Genomic DNA, 20050 nt, shown 5'->3' on the forward strand with positions numbered 1-20050 from the left:
CATGTATTGATAAATGGCGATTTCGAAAATATCCAGCAATTGGATCTGTATTTTGCAGTTGACATTATATAGTTCAATCAATCATAATTAATATTGTTAGAGGCATTGTCAAATTAATATAAAATGTGCATTGTTCATTCAATTCTTTCAGAAAGATTACAGTTTACAATTACGGGTGGCTCTTGTTATTATTTTGGTCAAGTAAATAAAACGTACAACCGTCTAATCATAAACAATGATGATGCTACCGGGGTTTTAAACATACTTCACTGCCAGAAATTTAGCAAAAGGAGCAGGCACAAACTATCAGAACATAACCTACGATCTCTCCATATATTAACAGATCACAAGGATAAACAACAACAGTCAAAACAGACATAACAGGTGGTCTTGTGAAAAAAGTTTCGCAATTTCAATTTATGATTTAAAAAATAAAAANTGCAAAATTTCAGATTTTGGCAGTGGTCAAACCATTCGGAATGTTTCAACATATTTCATTGAGGTTTGAATAACATCATTTGTCAAAAACAAGAATTAATGAAATTGTGCATCGCCCGGGAATTGAACCCGGGCCTCCCGCGTGGCAGGCGAGAATTCTACCACTGAACCACCGATGCTTGATAATGTTATTCAGTTTTTACAATAAAACCAAACAAAAAATACATATGCTGTTGCACACCTTGTGAACAACCGGACTGACACAATGCATTATATATTTAAGAATAGAGTAAAATTAATGGTAATTTATATGGTATTATTCATATGCATTTTTCTTGAATGGAAATTACAAATATATTTACATAAATACAGATGTCTATGTCTGCTAAGATGAAGGCAGGACATTAATAAGCATGTCACCATGACGGTGACGTCACAGGGACAGCCACCAGACACAGACTCTCTGATTTATTGTAGTCAACAGCCCCGCTCAGACTGATTTGTTTATTTTCAATTCAATTTAATTTTGGGATTTATACTAATTTCATAAACATAGAAAAGTATGCACATTTAATTTTACAACACTGACAATCTTAAGCAATTTGCATTTCACAAACTTTCCAAAGTGCCACGTAATCTGTATTTATGTTATTTATTATCTTATCATGACATGAAGTAACGACACTTTTCCTTGGTTGAAAAACATGTAATATTCCACTTTATAAAATGCGCATGCATGTTTTTTCCCAACAAATTATTTGCGCTTGTAAGACTCTTCCAACCAATCTATGTATCAAAACGTCACACAACCCACAACGGGTTTCCCTGTATGATAAACCGGAACAGGCACAAATAACGCACATCCCAAATTTATCGAGGATTGAGAGTAGACGTTTTTGGCAAAAAATTTACACAGTTGTCTTTATTTCAGTATATTTACACTTGCTCTGCATCCTCCAATTGTAATGCATTATGAAAGCAAATGTAGTAATGAGACTTTAACAACTGCTAGTGTAACAAACAAAAAACAAAACAAAAATGCATCGGCCGGGAATCGAACCCGGGCTTCCCGCGTGGCAGGCGAGAATTCTACAACTGAACCACCGATGCTTGATATCTTCTTTTTACTATTCATAAAAAACAAATCTTGTTTTTCAAGTGTAAATCAAGCAGTAAGTGGGACTGGTTCCCTATGTACAGGGAATACTTTAACTTCTGTATAGGATACAACAAGGTTCCAGTTAACATCTAGACATAAAAACCTAGGAATCTCATTATTTGAATATTTCGCCAATTTTATCATGAACATGACTTAACTAGCATCTGTAAATCCGTCAGTTGTTTATTTCATATGTGTTGCCGAGCAATGGCTATAAATCTATATTTTTGAGTGATTAAAATAAAAATATTGTACAAAGCATCACTGTCGTCTGTCGATTTGAGAAACCAAGTTTCGACTGATATGACGCTTGTAGAGTTTTTACACCAACACACGGAAAACTGGTTTCTCATCAATGTGGGTTTTGTAAAGATTTGACAGTCATACAAAAGCTGCACAGGGGACAGATGCAATATCGCAACAAAATAGTTTTGAATTTTATAATGGTGATAAAAAAAAAGATAACAAAAATAAAATATGTGCATCGGCCGGGAATTGAACCCGGGCCTCCCGCGTGGCAGGCGAGAATTCTACCACTGAACCACCGATGCTTGTATAACAGATAGCGTAAACTGATGGTTATTTTGTATTATACCGATATAGTTTCTAAAACCTTTCTATTACCAAGGATTTAAAGGTATAATAAGCATATCAACCACTGCTATATTCAGCTAGCTATACAATTTGGGAAAAAACTAATATCAATCATCATTAACAAAGTATGATCTGCATACATTTTACCGAAACGGAAGTTTGTCGTTTCTACATAAATGTAGATGACCATGTCTGCCGAAGGCGTATGTTTAGCTTTAGGCAGAGCACGACAGAGACATATACACCACCATGTCATATCACAGTCAGAGATGTAATTACCTCCCTTCTTTTCGTATATGAACAGTGCTGCTCAAATGACTCTTTTTCCAAACGTATGAGCCATTTATTTCTAATTGAATTTTATTTGATTTTATTCTGTTTTTGTGAACATTCCAATTTGGCTGCCACACCAAACTGGATATCAAATTCAATAATGCATTCCGTTAGCATTAAACAATCCCTGTCACAAAATGATCCTCCTCCAATATTTCCCAAACATAGTTGAGGAACATGCACACTAATTTTCAGAAAAAAACATTCAATAACTGATGAAAAACTCACTTTTTATATGTTCATCTTCCTAGCTACATGTAAATAAAAGTCACAATTCAGAGGAGAAAAACCATTTAATACATAAATACAGATGTCTATGTCTGCTTAGATGAAGACAGGACATTAATAAGCATGTCACCATGACGGTGACGTCACAGGGACAGCCTACAGACACAGACTCTCTGATGTATTGTCAACAGCCCCGCTCAGACTGATTTGTTTATTTTCAATTCAGTTTAATTTTTGGATTTATAGAAATTTCACAAATATACAAAAGTATGCACATTTAATTTTACATCAAGGACAATCTTCAGCAATTTGCATTTCACAAACTTCCCAAAATGCAAATAAACCTTAAAAAAAAGTAATAAAAATTGCACCCGGGCCCCCCGCGTGGCAGGCGAGAATTCTACCACTGAACCACCGATGCTTAATGAAAAGAAACTATACAGTTAGCCATGCATTTTCTTCTCTCATCTTTTTTTAAGTTTATCCTTAAAATTTATAATAATAAAATATGTTAAATGCCTTTTGCAATAAACATCAAACTATATAGTATCTTTAAAAAGTAATATGATAATAATTATTAACATGTTATTTTCACATGTGTTTACTTTGCCGGATGTTAGTGCTAACTTTACACAAAGGGATGTTCTGCTTAAGGCAGGACACGAGTCAAACATGCTACCTTGATGTTGATGTCAGAGGAATAAATACCTTAATGTCGTATCAATAGTCAGCGATATAATTCCCTCCCCTTCTTATCGTAAATGAACAGTAGTTTTAAAAAGGATTTTTGTAAATTTGAAAAACAATAGGACAGCCATTCATTTCCACCTAAGTTCCATTATGATATAGTTTAAAGCTTTTAAATATATAAAAACGTATGCATACTGTGTGCTACATACCTTACAATCATTGACAAAATAACTGTCAGATGCAGAAGAATTAAAAGTTAATTAACGTTGTGAGATTTAACCTCAAACATATTATTGTCAAAATGTCTCCATCAGTAGAGGGTTAACATATAAATGCACCAGTGAACAACGTTTCAGTAATGTTTGAAAAATATATAGGTCTGTGATGATTAAGACCCAATATGAAAAATAGTATACATGCATTTTTGTTCTACTGAAACTCCATGACGATCTAAATATTACCCTTGATGATATACTCATTCCTATAATGAAACATACTTAATTCCTGGGTGTTATATTCGATAGAAAGTTCTCGTTTCTTCTTCATATTGCCTACTGCACATTACAACATAATAAAAAGAAGTATTTAACATAAAAATATCAGTGTCCTATACTGACTGGGGAGCTGACCAGTAGATCTTACTGAATTAACAGAGCAGTTTACTGGATTATGAATCCATTGTTTATGGATCCACAAGAAAATTATATCTGACGTTATTGAATACTGTACTTCACCGGGGTCTAAGACTTGTACTTGAGCGTTTAAACCCACACCAGCTGTGAGACCTGACAAAGAGCAAACGATTCATCGTTATATAATCACAAAGAGAAATGCTGTATGTAATTAGATTAAATTAAAATCCTTCAAGTCAGCTTATAAAATTATATTTAAAAATAAATCAAATTAGATTCACTATGTGGTATTTGCATTTCGTCCTTTCTTGAAAATGCCCAAATCTATGTCGACGCAATCCGATATCAGCAAGTATTGATATTCCTTTTGATTGTGCTTCAGTTTGAAATTATTGTTCTTCAGACAGCTCAATCTTATACGAATCCTACGCCTTTCTTTCAACCTTTTTGAATCTGCAGTTGCATGTACATTATACGAATGTTTCCGTCATATATTACTAAAGGTTTGAAAATGGTCACAAAGGTCGCTGGTGTCTCGGTTGCGAATGCTGATTGTGTTGAGTTTTAAACCGATGATATTACCGCTTATGAGATCACAGTAGGAAAACATTTAGTATCAATACAAAGACAACCAATTAAATACTATTAAATACTACTAAACCGAAAACTGGTGAATGGTATCTCAGCTATAGAGAATGCTGCCGAGAGGAGGTTGTCCTTACCCGTTTCTAGCTATAGGGAATGCTGCTGAGAGGAGGTTGTCCTTCCCCGTCTCAAGCTATAGGGAATGCTGCTGAGAGGAGGTTGTCCTTCTCCGTCCCAAGCTATAGAGAATGCTGCCGAGAGGAGGTCGTCCTTCCCCGTCTCCAGCTTTAGGGAATGCTGCCGAGAGGAGGTTGTCCTTCCCCGTCTCAAGCTATAGGGAATGCTGCCGAGAGGAGGTTGTCCTTCCCCGTCTCAAGCTATAGGGAATGCTGCCGAGAGGAGGTTATCTTTCCCCGTCTCTAGCTATAAAGAATGCTGCCGAGAGGAGGTTGTCCTTCCCCGTCTCCAGCTATAGGGAATGCTGCCGAGAGGAGGTTGTCCTTCCCCGTTCCAAGCTATAGGGAATGCTGCCGAGAGGAGGTTATCTTCCCCCGTCTCTAGCCATAAAGAATGCTGCCGAGAGGAGGTTGTCCTTCCCCGTCTCCAGCTTTAGGAAATGCTGCCAAGAGGAGCTTGTCCTCCCCCGTCTCCAGCTATGGGGAATGCTGCCGAGAGGAGGTTGTCCTTCCCCGTCTCCAGCTATAGGGAATGCTGCCGAGTGGAGGTTGTCCTTCCCCGTCTCTAGCTATAGGGAATGCTGCCGAGAGAGGATCGTCCTTCCCTGTCTCCAGCTATAGGGAATGCTGCAGAGTGGAGGATGTCCTTCCCCGTTTCCAGCTATAGGGAATGCTGCCGAGAGGAGGTTGTCCTTCCCCGTCTCCAGCTATAGGGAATGCTACCGAGAGAGGGTCGTCCTTCCCCGTCTCCAGCTATAGGGAATGCTGCTGAGAGGAGNGAGGATGTCCTTCCCCGTCTCCAGCTATAGGGAATGCTACCGAGAGAGGGTCGTCCTTCCCCGTCTCCAGCTATAGGGAATGCTGCTGAGAGGAGGTTGTCCTTCCCCGTCTCCTGCTATAGGGAATGCTGCCGAGAAGAGGATGTCCCTCCCCGTCTCCAGCTATAGGGAATGCTACCGAGAGAGGGTCGTCCTTCCCCGTCTCCAGCTATAGGGAATGCTGCCGAGAGAAGGTTGTCCTTCCCCGTCTCCAGCTATAGGGAATGCTACCGAGAGGGGGTCGTCCTTCCCCGTCTCCAGCTATAGGGAATGCTGCTGAGAGGAGGGTGTCCTTCCCCGTCTCCTGCTATAGGGAATGCTGCCGAGAAGAGGGTGTCCCTCCCCGTCTCCAGCTATAGGGAATGCTACCGAGAGGGGGTCGTCCTTCCCCGTCTCCAGCTATAGGGAATGCTGCCGAGAGGAGGTTGTTCTTCCCCGTCTCCAGCTATAGGGAATGCTGCCGAGAGAGGGTCGTCCTTCCCCGTCTCCAGCTATAGGCACTGTTTACCTCCAAACTGAACTTTGTCTTTTACCTTTTCGTTTGTTTAATGTTACGTCTTTTAACAATATTTTTATCGACAATTTATTGACCAAATGACCTCGACTGTGTTGTCGGCCTATACGAACGTGATAACTGACTTATCTCCTTAATACTCCATCCGTAATACGTGCACATAAATTGATTATTACTGAACGTTTTGGAATGAAATGTCAGCTTATCGAATATGACATCAATATATTGATGATGTTTTACATATATGGTTATAACAGCACTTCAGTGTTATGTTGTGGTTTTTTAAATCTTATATAAATAAATAAAATGCAATGCTTTTGATTCAGAATAAATGCCGATACTTCGCGATAATTTTCCTTATCTCCTCGGCTGGAAAGATTTTTTTAGTTAGAATTAAGTTTACTGATTAAAAATGTCCAACATTTGATGATAGTCGGGATGCTTCATCAAAATAATATTCAAGTCTGAACACTGCGCACTGCTTATAAGGGATATTATACAATTATTGGCGTTTTATTAAAGAATTAAATTTAATCTTGAAGAACCTTACAAATGCATAAAGTAAATGCATGTACCTCCATGCATCATTAATTAGTGCATAGCTTGCTGTGACATACTGTGTGTATTTACCATTGTCTGGTATCATTGATTTTAATTCAAATTATCAAAGTGGGTAACGATGTGCGAAATTGTATTTATGAGAATCAATCACACGGGTAGAATAGATAGCATCTGAAGACTTACAGAAGAAAAAACAAAAAACAATCGTCAAAAAAGAAAAGATTGAAAAGATTATTCAACTTTCTACAGTTCTTCGCTTTGAGTGTTTTTATGTTTTTTTTATCATGTTGTTTGTCATGTGTTTTTTTTTTACAACTTGTGGTATTTCAGCTCAGTATTCAGCACATATCTGTCACCAATGAATGGCTCAAAGGTGTATATGACGTAAGTGTTCTCCACAGGAAATCGGATAACACTTGTATTACACGTGTAAAGTAAATTGCCATCACGCATACATGTACATCTAATACACATCACAACCCGACAACTCCATGAAGTAACCTGAAGGATACTTCAAAATAGTTTAAAACAATCAACTTGTTTAACATAACACAGACAATTATTGTCATTATGTCCGAGAGATCCTTTAAAGGATCGATATTATTTAATGACGTTATAGTGTTCTGAAGTTTATGTCATTAATAATTATAAATGTACCTAGTAATGTCGGTTTGTCATGTTTATTGGATCTTAATGTGATGGAAAATTAACTTACACGTGTAATACATGTCTTATCCGATTTCTTGTGAAAAGCACTTACGTCATACGCGCCTGTGAGCCATTCACTGATACATATAGCTAATCTCCCTATTTACCATGGTAATCTATAGGAATTGACACAAGTCTAAAGCTTATACAAAGGGTTATCACATGATTTTGTTAATCACATGTCCGATTAAAAAACATTTAAGAACCTGAAGTGAATCTTGATCAACAACCTTATCTAAGATAACATCCGACAAATTGTAGCATTGGACATTGTACGTTATGCATCATGCTGAAAAATACAGAAGATCCTAACTCACTTTCTTAACACACGGGGGAATTTGTTACTGAAATGTTTTCCCCTGAATATATTGCATGCTTCTTGTAAAGATTATAAAATAACTTTTGAAATTGGGATTACAGAGACTGTTAATCATAAGTCAATCAAATATGTTACTGATTAACTTCATTTCATACGTTTTTTTCAGGTTTTCCCCCAATGTTAGGTGACAAGTACATATCATTGCTTAAAATATAAAATACATTTTAGTAGGGAAATATCCTGATTTATCGTATGTTTAGGGAATGACGTGAATAGGTGTTCGGCACACAACGTTACTTCGAGGACCATCATATGTAACAAATGTTGGTATTCCTTTTTAATATGTTCAGCAATGTAAATCCTCTAACCATGTGATCCATGAACGTGTTCTCGCTGTACAACGAGCTTAATGTTTTCACTCTGGTTTGCTCGCACTATTCTGGTTCCTTCGCTAAATACAATTTTAGTTAAAACGAATTATGCCGTCTATAGCTGTAATACCAACTATTTATAGAAAGTTACGACCGAATGTTGACTCGGGTGTGTTCTGGTTTGTGAGATATTGATAAATGGCGATTTCAAAAATATCCAGCAATTGGATCTGTATTTGGCAGTTGACATTATATAGTTTAAGCAATCATAATTAATATTGTTAGATGCATTGTCAAATTAATATAAAAGGTGCATTGTTCATTCAATTCTTTCAGAAAGATTATAAGTTTGGACTGTTTATCCCTTGGTCGCTCATTTTATAGCACAGTCCTTGACAGAAAACATGGGATGTTTGAAATCGAGTTTACAATTACGGGTGGCTCTTGTTATTATTTTTGTCAAGTAAAAAAACCGTACAACCGTCCAACTTATCGGCTTCTGTGTATAGTAATGGTTTCTCGTTAGATATAAGTTTGGATGAAAAGCTGAATATTTCAAACCCTAACAATGCGATTAATCTTTATGTATTACAAATTAAAAATATACTTTAAAACTTCGATCTTTGTTGTAATCAAAACCCTGAGGTTGCCATTCATAACATGGTTGATTCAGATACGTTATATACCTATACTGTACGTTTTCTGTTAATCGAACCCGGGCCTCCCGCGATGCAGGCGAGAATTCTACCACTGAATTACCGATGCTTGATGTCCAATGCATAACGAAATGTAATGTTTGCATTCCAAAATACAAATAAAACATTTCCTGTAATTTTAAAAAAGCAAAACAAAAATTTCAGCTTTTCAACAACAACAAAATATTTGCTATATTGGTTGAGTCTAAATCTTGGAAAGAAAAAAAAATGAAATTCCCTTTGAACAGAACTTGTCTGTCATCTTCGACAACTGTAATGGCCCCTGGAAGAATGGTCGTTGGCTGGGGTTCGAGTAGGCACAGTGCTGTACTTTGATGGTGATTTACTTTGGCGAGGCCTCATTTCTTTGATCTGCCACTCTGTTGACGTGACATCAAGCACTGCCCTTCATCCATCACAATGGTGCTGGTACATGTAATCCCGTTTGACAATTTTGCAAGAATGGATTCACTTTATTTCATGAATCGCGAAAAATATTCTTTCACAGTGGAGCCTTACAAAATTAAAGAAATCAAGAAAGGGAATGTTTTCGAACGGAAACCTTGAACTAACTCGTCTATGTTGGTTATGTTGTAAGAATATAGATTTTTGTTATAGTCCTGATAAGCCAATCAATAGATTCAGCCTCATACGACGTCGAAGCATTGCCGTTGATGACCAGATTCTATACTAATAATATCTCTGTACACATGGGAAAACTTTCAAGTTAACTGTTGGTGACATGCACCAATCACAAACAATATTTCATTGAACTTACTACCGACCTGAGTATTTGACATATATAAATACACGCTGGCCTCATGAAATAGGGATGGATAGGTCTCAGTCACAAAGACCAAAAATGATTGGACGAGCTCTACATGTATCCGTTGTTGTGAAATGTATTGCACTGAAATCAGGAAAGTGGTTTATCTAATGTTACGAAACATCTTTGTTTCCTTTTCGTCCTCCGCAATGAGAGCAAATGATATCTGCATAACATATAAGTTAACTGTATTTTTTCTGTATATAAAGTCTAAATTGAGAAACAGCAACCGTCTTAATAGACAAGTTGGTTGTATAAAAGTATTAAGGTTTGATTAATAAAATGATAAATAACAACGTGCATCGAAATGAAGGCTATGGTTTTGTGTCATATTAAATCACAAGTTATGCTCGTGGGATTTCCATCCATTCAAACACTTATTCAACAGCGTGTCACGGAGCGCTGGATCATTGACAACAGGCGTATCAATAACATCTGGCAGCAGAATGGTTGCTGGCTTGGGTTCCAGAAGACGCACACTGCGGTTCTTTGTGTATCTTATAATTGCCCTTTTCTAAGCATCGCTAGACATGATGGTCATTGAATTTGGGGAGACCTCATTTCTATGGTCTGCCACTCTGTTAACGTGACATCGAACAATGCCCCTTTATCCACCATATCAATGCTGGTAGCCCTCTTTTCTTTCGTTTGACAATTTTACGCGAATGGATACATTTTACATGATTAATTGCTTTGTATAGTCTTTTATAGTCGTGCCTTGCAAAATCGAAGACTAAGTTCCACTGTACTTTGAACTCAAAACCAGTAAAAATAGGGCAACATATGGAAAAGGAAAAATTACATGTCGACTTTTGACAAATTACAAGGAGAATAAGACGAGATGTACCGGAAAGGTTAACGTCTTCTGCTTCATCGACAAGAAACTACAAATAAATGTAGGTCACATCCAAATAATTTCACGTCCACATCAGGAAATCTTGAGGAGAAATAACTACAGAACAACAAGGCACACTAATGAGCATGATAAAAACACGCTAAAACTGGTACGTTTCCTCAATGAAACATCCTCATAGTCTTCATTAACCTGCATCTTTGGAAAACCTTTGTTTTAAGTTCGTCAGCCGTCGAATCGATCACATAAATCATGACATTCGGTGCAAGCTCCTGAATACCAATACGACACGTTACCGAAGACATGGTAAGTAGGGATGTTACTATAAAGTAAGCGAACGTTTACGATCGGAAACTCGAAATCGTCCCGCTAACCGTACAACTTTCTAGTAAGCCGTCTATGTTGATGATTTCCTAAGAAATGGTCAAGATAAGCGTCTGAAGAAGAAGAGTCTGAAGTGCCCTTGATTTCATACTCAGGAGGGTGAATACGATGTCGTGGCCAATAAAATGTCTTGTTATTTAAGTCAGCACATCTTTGATATACCTGAATGTGAAGTTGAAGGACTTGACAAGGTTTCAAATACAAGTTGTGATAAGCTCATCAATAAAGTTATCCTTATATATAGTCTTGGCATTACCATGAATGACAAGATCTAGGCAAAAAAAGTCTCTACACATCCGAGAAAAGTATTTAACATATATAAACACGTGCTGACCTATTTGAATAGAGACGGGTAGGTTTCAGCACCAAAGATGTACGAAAAAAAGAAATATATCACAAACTTTATTTTTTTTATTTCTATGATCGTTAATGTGACGAGTTTAATCAAATCAGTTACAGTATTACATCAATTAGTTACAATATTGCTATAGCGGTCTCCTGGTTACTACCCTCTGGAACACACATGACAACTTGAACTGGTTTTGTGTTCGCTGGTGACCAACATTTTGGTTTATGTATATTTTAGAACTGGAACATACAACTGTGATTTCCAAGGAGAGACAGATCTAGATATTATTTATATCGGTGGTGTTGATGAGATCCATGTGTTCCACTAAGTTATGTATAACACATGGACAAGGCACTGCTGTTTGTACATTGAGCATTCTGTTCCACTGCCAAAAATTGTGACTGACTGTTCTTTCATGGCAATAGCTTTGATAAATCATTTCTGAATAGGAAACCGTACCTTGCAGATTTTTAGGTCACCTAAAACAAAATATCAAGTGACCTATTGCGATCGCCTTTTGTCCGGCGTAGTGCTTCGTCCGTCGTCCGTTGTGCGTCGTCCGTCGTGCGTCCGTAAACAATTTACATTTTCGACTTTTTCTCCAAAACCCCTGACCTAATTTCAATGAAATTTTGCAGAAACCTTACATGGCCAAAGGTCAACCAAAACTGTGAATTATATGGTCCCCAGCCCCCAGGGGCCTGAGGGGTGGGTACAAAAAGGGTCAATATGACTAAAATTTCAAAAAAATCTTCTTTTAAAGATCCAGATATGGTAGAATCAAATACTCTTCATAGATGGAAGGGTCTTAAGGTGCTTTACCAAAATGGTGAATTCTATGACCCTGAGGTCTCACGTTCCTCCCTGGGGAGGGTGTAAACTTTACTATAGTTTATATATGGTAATCACATTTTGGATCAGCATTTGTTTAATTTCCATTGGAATTAATTCAAACTTGGTAAGCATTATCAGTATTGGATAGCAGTTTGATAATATGCACAAATCAGCCCTGACTGACCCCCAGGGGCTGATGGGAGGGGCCAAAAAGGGTTGAATTGACTAAAATTTCAAAAATCTTCTTCTCAAGATCCAATTATGGTAGAATTAAATACATCTTTATAGATGGAAGGTCTTAAGATGCTTTACCAAAATAGTGAACTTCATGACCCTGTGTCTCACGTTTCCCCCGCTGGGGAGGGGGTAAACTTTACTATAGTTTATATAGGGAAATCACATTTTGGACCAACATCTGTTTAATTTCCATTAGAATTAATTCAAACTTGGTTAGCATTATCAGTATTGATTAACAGTTTGATGGTATGCACATATCAGCCCTGACTAATCCCCAGGGGCTGATGGGTGGGGCCAGAAAGGGTTGAATTGACTAAAATTTCAAAAATCTTCTTCTCAAGACCGATATATTGTAGAATCAAATACTCTTCATAGCTGGATGGGTCTTAAGGTGCTTTTCCATAACTCATCTGACTGACATAACCACTATTTTTACATAGTACATATGCTACCCAGATTTTCCACACTACTTTTGCATTACATGTAGTTCAAGTTACCTTTGTTACAAAAGTATTTCTTATTCATATGGCAACATCGATAACACCAGTTTTTACACAATTTAGGTGACCGTTAACGTTAAGGCCCATGGGCCATTTGTTTATAAGAAAGGATATATATATCATAAATATAATATAAATAAAAAACGGTGTCCTAAGTGTAAAACCTGAACGGGGCTCAACCGGGAATGGAGCCCTACTCTTCACACTATTATACTTCATGTATTGCTGAAACCTATTGAGCTTCCCATTCAACGGAAGTGACTTAGCCGAACAGTGATTACGAAAGTTAAGGGGATGTAACTGTAGAAATTAATAGCCAAAACGCAGTGGGACAAGGAACCTTAATTGGTAAATATTGCTGTATAAAAACTCTTTTTCAGAGACAATTTAATGATACTGCTTTTTATTTATGTGTATCAGAATATTTGAAGAAAGTCAATATGTGACTAGAAATAATCAATTTGGCGTTATATCTGAAACATCGGTGGTTCAGTGGTAAAATTCTCATCTGCCACGAGGGAGGCCCGGGTTCGATTCCCGGCCAAAACACATTTCTTTTAGGATAAATCAAATTGTAACACATCAACATAGAGGTAAAATGGATGATATATTTGAAACAAATACATTTTTATTATATGAATATTACCTTGCATTAGTTCTACTCAGTTGAGTTATAACGGTATTTTTTTTAAATGTCTTAATATGTTTACATCTGTTAACGGCGTTTAAAAATTCAAATTATTTTTTACAAGAAAAGCGCATTCTGGATTATTTCAGACAGATTGACCGGAAGTTAGCCATATTTTTTATTGTAGTCACCCATGTTTGTCCTAAGCTCTTTCAAGTGTTACACAGCTTTAGGCAAGACACGAATAAAACGTGCTATACACCTCGATAGTAGCGCAATTAGCAACCATCAAAGATAAAACAACAGATCCTTTACAAGTGGGACTTTCCGTGACCAATCACTTTGTCAGAAGTCGGTGATACACGTTAACGTTCTGTTGGGTTCACAACGAATATACAATTGAAGTGAAGCTTTCTTCTCATATTAATCTAACACTATTAGTTAATTTTCACATTTTACCGAGTGTCTGTTCCTACATAGTATGTTTTTAGACAAACAACCGTCACGAGTTTTGGGACCTTTTTCCCCCTTAACGTTCAGACATTAGATCCAGAATAAACATGTTTCTCTTAGGAATACATTAATCCTGTTACAATTACAATGAACTATGACGTCACAAGAGACGATAATATAGCTAAGCATTGTTTCTTGACGTTTATAATTTAGAGAGATTGATCCATGATCTAGAGTGTTACATGTATCAACTAGCTATAATGGGTTACCAACGTCTAGCAGGTTAAGAGTCTAGGGTGATGAAACAATAACAGTCATGATAGACATGTGTCTTTGTGTTAAAGTATTGCCATTTCAATTTATGAAAATGAAAAAACCTTAAAATGTGCATCGGCCGGGAGTTGAACCCGGGCCCCCCGCGTGGCAGGAGAGAATTCTACCACTGAACCACCAATGCTTGGTGTGTGTATATTATATCCAATTTGCTATTCCCAATTTAAATGGATTTGAGTCGAATGTTATAATAATAAGCATTCATTAAACATGTATATTTACATATTTCTATTCCTTTAAAACCATTGTTTATATTTACAAATAAAGGTTTTTACAAGAAAAGCCTATTCTGGATTATTTCAAACAGCATTGACCGGAAGTTTGCCTTTTTTTTAATGTAGTGACCCATGTTTGTCCTAAGCTCTTTCAAGTGTCACACAGCTTTAGGCAAGACACGAGTTAAACGTGCTATACACCTCGATAGTAGCGCAATGATCAAACATCAAAGAAAAAACGACAGTTGCTTTATAAACGGAACTTTCCATGACCAATCACTTTGTCAGAAGTCGCTCATACATGTTATGTTTGGTTCAGAACGAATATACAACTGTTTTATCAATAATTGATATAATTATTTTTCAAAACGCTATCCCGCCTTTATGACCTTTCTTATCAACTATTTTGAGATAGTTGGTGCTTTATAAAATCATTCATACTCATTTTAATCTAGTCTGATGTTCACGGACAGTGTTTGCAGTTGTAACTAACACAATCGGTTCAGAACATTCTGTTACATTGTATTACTCCATGTCAAATCAATACATTTACTTCTGTCACATAGCGTCTGAATAAGTATTGACCTACGATAGTTCAGGATTACATTTGTTGAAATAGGTCATGCATAGTAGTTCCCCAAAGAGTGAAGCTTTGTTCTCATATTCATCTAACTCTATTTGGTAATTTTCAACTTTTAACAACTTTCTTTTACTTTTTAGACAATTACCCGTCACGAGTTTTGGGACCTTTTTTCCCCTTAACGTTCAGACATTAGATCCAGAATAAACATGTTTCTCTTGGGAATACCTTTATCCTGTTACAATAACAATGAACTGTGACGTCACAACGGATGATAGTATAGCTAAGCATTAGGGAAATTGAACAATTATCTAGAGTGTTACATATGTTAACTAGCTATAGTGGGTAACCAAAAATGTTTACCAACTTCTAGCAGGTTTAGAGTCTAGAGTGATGAAACCTTTAGTATACAGTTATAAAATGGATATGAGGGAAATAGCACATTTATGGTCGTCCGAGGTGAAAAACTATTTCCCGAGGCGGTGAAGCCGTCGGGGGGAATAGTTTTTCACCAAGGGTGACCATAAATGTGCTATTTCCCGAATTACCCATTCTATAACTGTTTTATTATAACGAAACAAAGTATTAAAGGCAATTTAACAAATGAATTGATTTATTCATTTCATTTTACAATTTCAAAGAGAAAAAAATTAAAGGAAGTACTGTATGCATCGTTGTTGATGTTATCTTCATTTCTAGCATTAAAGAAGCGTTTTTATTATACCTCTACTTATTTTACACTATACAAAAATAACCACATAAACAAGCTATTTTCCCTCTAACTGCATGTCAGGGAAATAGCTCGTCTGGAGGGGTGCGATAGTTTTGAAACTATTTCCCTCGGAAAATGCGGGAAATTGAGTGACGTCGTGGGCGGGACCTGACCGAATATTGACCAATCAGCGCAATCGAATCACGTCGACAATATCCGGCCAGTGTAGCCGGTACTTTCTGGACCGACCTTCACCTCGCATTGTTGTTGACGGACGACAACAGAAATGGCGACCCCCAGGTTTTATGTGTTGGACGAGAGCGAGTTGGCGGACATATTGGAGGCAAAGGACAGTTGGAACACACGAAAAACAGTACAGGCATCCGTTACATTGCTCTCTAGCTACCTCACTGAAAAAGGTTTGGATATCGCGGACATGGAAACAGGCACAGTGGAGAATTGTGATGCGACGCTGAGGCGTTTTTATGCCGTGCTTCGAAAGCAAAATGGGAAAAAAGTATGCCAATAAATCTATGGTGGCTATGCGGTTTGGTATACAGAATCATTTTATAAAGACCAGGAACGAAGATGTGAACAACGACAAGCGTTATGTGAAATCGAACTCTATCTTCAATGCGGTTTTGGCACAGTTAAAAAAGGAGGGAGTTGGGGAAACAAAATCAAAAGAGCCAATCACCCCAGAAGATATGGGCAAATTGTACCATGATGTTTTTGACACTGACAGTGCAGATGGGCTACAAAAAAGACACTGTATGAATACATTTATTTCTTTTGTAACCGGGGGCGTGAAAATCGTGAGCATACCAAAGATGATTTTCTTGTCAGCAGGGATTCAGCTGGACGGGAGTAAGTTTGTGTCCGTCAAAAACAGACCAAAAACCACCGAGGGGATGTGCATGACAAAGATAACAAACAGGGAGGATGTACAACAGGCCTGGTAAGTGGAAATGCCTACCTTAAAAAAGAGGGAACATGTTTTGAATTAATTCAGAATTCGCATTTATGTAAATGCTTATTTTCAAGCAAAACTGTGATTTATTGTTTATTGTACATGTGATATCCTTTATTTCATGTTATTGCAAATACTGGTTTTTTCTGATGTTGATTCTCAAGAAAAAATTAGTTTTGTTAATAAAGTGTCCCAACTGTTGAAAATTTGTTGTCTAATAATATTTAGAATATTATAAGGGAGTGTGTGTATCGGTATAATAAAACAGGGGGATCATAAACTTGCTATATCCCTCATACCCATACTTTATCTGTTAATTATAGACTGTATCTCATAGTCACCAATTTTTTCCTATCATATCTAGTCCCATCCTTTTTTTTAAGTTCTGAATAAAAATTGCGTGGACACACGTTCACCTCCTCTGAACTTGCTTGACCCTAATGGTCGACGCTTCCGGCATTCCGTTCTGTTAAACAAGTTTAAAGTGAATTCACTGCAGTCTTTATAACAGCTTTTGTATTTAAGCTACGTTTAGCGTCCAAAATCTGCTGTAACTCCTCTTTACAACAACAAAACGGCCTCCATCAGTGGCTATTTCCGCTGTTGTCATTTGTTTCTGAACATGTAACGTCATGAGCGTCACGGAGAAGGCCCTGCCTACCAGTTTTTTCATTGGTTGAAATCTTATAAGCTCCGCCTACAAATATTCATGAGGGAGTAGTCCTCTTTCTTGCAGAGAGTAGTCAATTAACATACATTATATACATGATACAGTGAAAACACTCTCTGTTGAAATATCACGAGGATAAACAATAACAGCCATGATAGACATGTGGCTTTGTGTAAAAGTATTGCAATTTCAATTTATGAAAAATAAAAAATAAAAAGTGCATCGTCCGGGAATCGAACCCAGGCCTCCCGAGTGACAGGCGAGAAATCTACCACTGAACCACTTATGCTTGTTGCAAAAATAGGGACTTATCAGCTTCTGAGCATAGTTATTCTGTCATTTCTGTGTGTGTTAGATATGGGGAATTTCTATCTAACATCCCATTTCACGTGACGTGACGTCAAAATGGCTCAACAATGACGTGACGACACAAATTTGAAACTCTCCGATGCCGCAATGCGGAAAAGGCAACGTGATGAAATTAAAACCCTTTATTTTGCTTTTATATATTTCAGGTGCAGAGAACGAAAGTAAGAGTACCACTGCCAAAAACCAGCCTGATTTAAACTTTGATATATCATTTCAGAAAAGAAAACCAGACCTTGCGGAACTTTTATGACAAATTATCTGCATAAAGGAATGACGACACTGAAGTGAGAAACCGATCCTTAACTGTTTTAAAAAATGTAAATACTGCTGTTTTGGGACACAACCCAAACAAACCCCTTCGCCAAGTCAATGTGCTGCCCTTTGCCGGTACATTCCATACTCGCGCTGTGTTATCCCCCTCTAACAGTTATGAATACAGTTAATTTACATGTATCAGAGTATTAGTAATATTTGAAGCAAACCCATTTGTGAATGGCGATAATGTATTAGATTTTTATCAAGCATCGGTGGTTCAGTGGCCTGCCACGCGGGAGGCCCGGGTTCGATTCCCGGCCGATGCAGTTTTTTTTCTAATAAAATTAAATTGTAACACATCAACATAAAGATAAAATCAGATGATATAATTAAAACAAATACATTTTTAGTGTATGCATGTCACCTTCCATAACTAAGATGAGGTAAATACTTTGTTTTTGTTAAAATTTGATTGTATACTGTACGGTATTTCAGCCGAAGTTTAACTTCATGTTTATTGTTCTACGCAATGAGAGCAAATAACATTTACATGTACATTATATATGTTAGTAGTAGTGAAAAATTATAAATACATTCTAAATGGGAAACAGCGTCATTCTTAATTTGAAAGTGGGTTTGTGTAAAACCATTATGGTTTGATTTATCAAAATGAGATATAAATAAACAAAATGTGCATCGGCCGGGAATTGAACCCGGGCCTCCCGCGTGGCAGGCGAGAATTCTACCACTGAACCACCGATGCTTGATACTTCATACCATCATCCAATTAAGTATACCCAATGACATATGTATTTGAGTCAAATATTATTCTGATATTCATCATTAAAATGTATTCTATATATTTATAAGAGCGTAGCTCTCGGGCGCCTTCCGCGAAGCTCTTTAATGGTAACACATGCGTGCGTAAACAGAGTTGCTTCCCCTTTCTACACTTTGCCTTTATTTTTTTCGTCCGGAAGTAGACCTCCAGTGGGGAAAACGGAAGTGTATCCTTGAAGAAAAGACATTTGTGTTTTAACACATACCTGAACATCTTCATACAGTGTAAGCAATCTTCATGTTTTATTACTTTTTTAGATAAAAAACTAATATACATTCTGAATGAAAAAAGTCCATCAAATACAACGTGATACAATGCATGCAGCATGAAACTTCGTTCAGAGATTATCATACTATGACGTCACAAACATGTCACTCCATCGGCCATCATCGGTTATTTCCAGAAGGATGGAAAATAACTGGAAAATCTTGGAACTGATGTCCGTTGCATTTATCTCTTTGTCGGTGCTTCATGATTTTTTTTACTTCTCTTCTTGCCACAGGCACAAAAGGTAAAAATGCAGATATTTTCTGAAGATCCTTTTTCTACGGGGAGATATCTTTTAAAAAAAAACGGCATTAAACCAATAGGTCAACGTGTACATTTATTTTTTCATCGTCTAAAATTCCATTAGCTTTTGATTTCCATTTGTTGAGAATATCAACGAATTAATTAACATTTTTGAAAGTCTGGTTATAGTCTTTGCATAATTTATGTATGCATCACCACAACTCTTCAAAGAAACAATGGATAATGCATTTATGTCGAAATCAACAATAATTTTCAAGACAACCACCCCGAATTCAGAGCCGCTTTTTATCAAAGTATTACTTTTTACACAACGCATGCTGATTTATAACTAGTTACAGACAGAAACTGTTTAATTTTATTTGACATATCCTTACCTGTCAAAACTCGATGACAGTAACAAAATGTGAAATTCAATCCGGTGTTTCAGGATGGAACAGTAATTGAGGCTACATGTCGATATAAAGACAATTTCAGTTACATCAAAGTATTACAATGTTTTCTTTTTTAAATTTCATTTTTTAACTAACATCTCTATACATTTACTTAGACTAATCGTCAAATATGTAATATGCACATTGAAACGGAATTACTACTTTTTTACAGTCAAACGTGTAACACACTGACAGCTTCAAATGATAATACATAAAAGCCAAGCCAATCACTCACTACCATATTACTGTACGATAAGA

The 20050-nt window shown here is 36.9% G+C and overlaps 5 non-coding genes across 5 annotated transcripts; all 5 read right to left on the reverse strand.

The window, feature by feature from the left end:
* Positions 1–546: 546 nt before the first annotated feature.
* On the reverse strand, positions 547–617 carry Trnag-gcc. The gene has a single exon. It is a non-coding gene; the product is annotated as a tRNA-Gly (tRNA).
* Positions 618–1477: 860 nt separating this feature from the next.
* Trnag-gcc lies at positions 1478–1548 on the reverse strand. Its single transcript has one exon. It is a non-coding gene; the product is annotated as a tRNA-Gly (tRNA).
* Positions 1549–2077: 529 nt separating this feature from the next.
* Trnag-gcc lies at positions 2078–2148 on the reverse strand. The gene has a single exon. It is a non-coding gene; the product is annotated as a tRNA-Gly (tRNA).
* A 12123-nt stretch (positions 2149–14271) lies between these two features.
* On the reverse strand, positions 14272–14342 carry Trnag-gcc. Its single transcript has one exon. It is a non-coding gene; the product is annotated as a tRNA-Gly (tRNA).
* A 4339-nt stretch (positions 14343–18681) lies between these two features.
* Positions 18682–18752, reverse strand: Trnag-gcc. The gene has a single exon. It is a non-coding gene; the product is annotated as a tRNA-Gly (tRNA).
* Between the last annotated feature and the right edge of the window lie 1298 nt (positions 18753–20050).

The sequence above is a fragment of the Mizuhopecten yessoensis genome, unplaced genomic scaffold (assembly GCF_002113885.1).
Source record: "Mizuhopecten yessoensis strain PY_sf001 unplaced genomic scaffold, ASM211388v2 scaffold9431, whole genome shotgun sequence".
Lineage (NCBI taxonomy): Eukaryota > Metazoa > Mollusca > Bivalvia > Pectinida > Pectinidae > Mizuhopecten > Mizuhopecten yessoensis.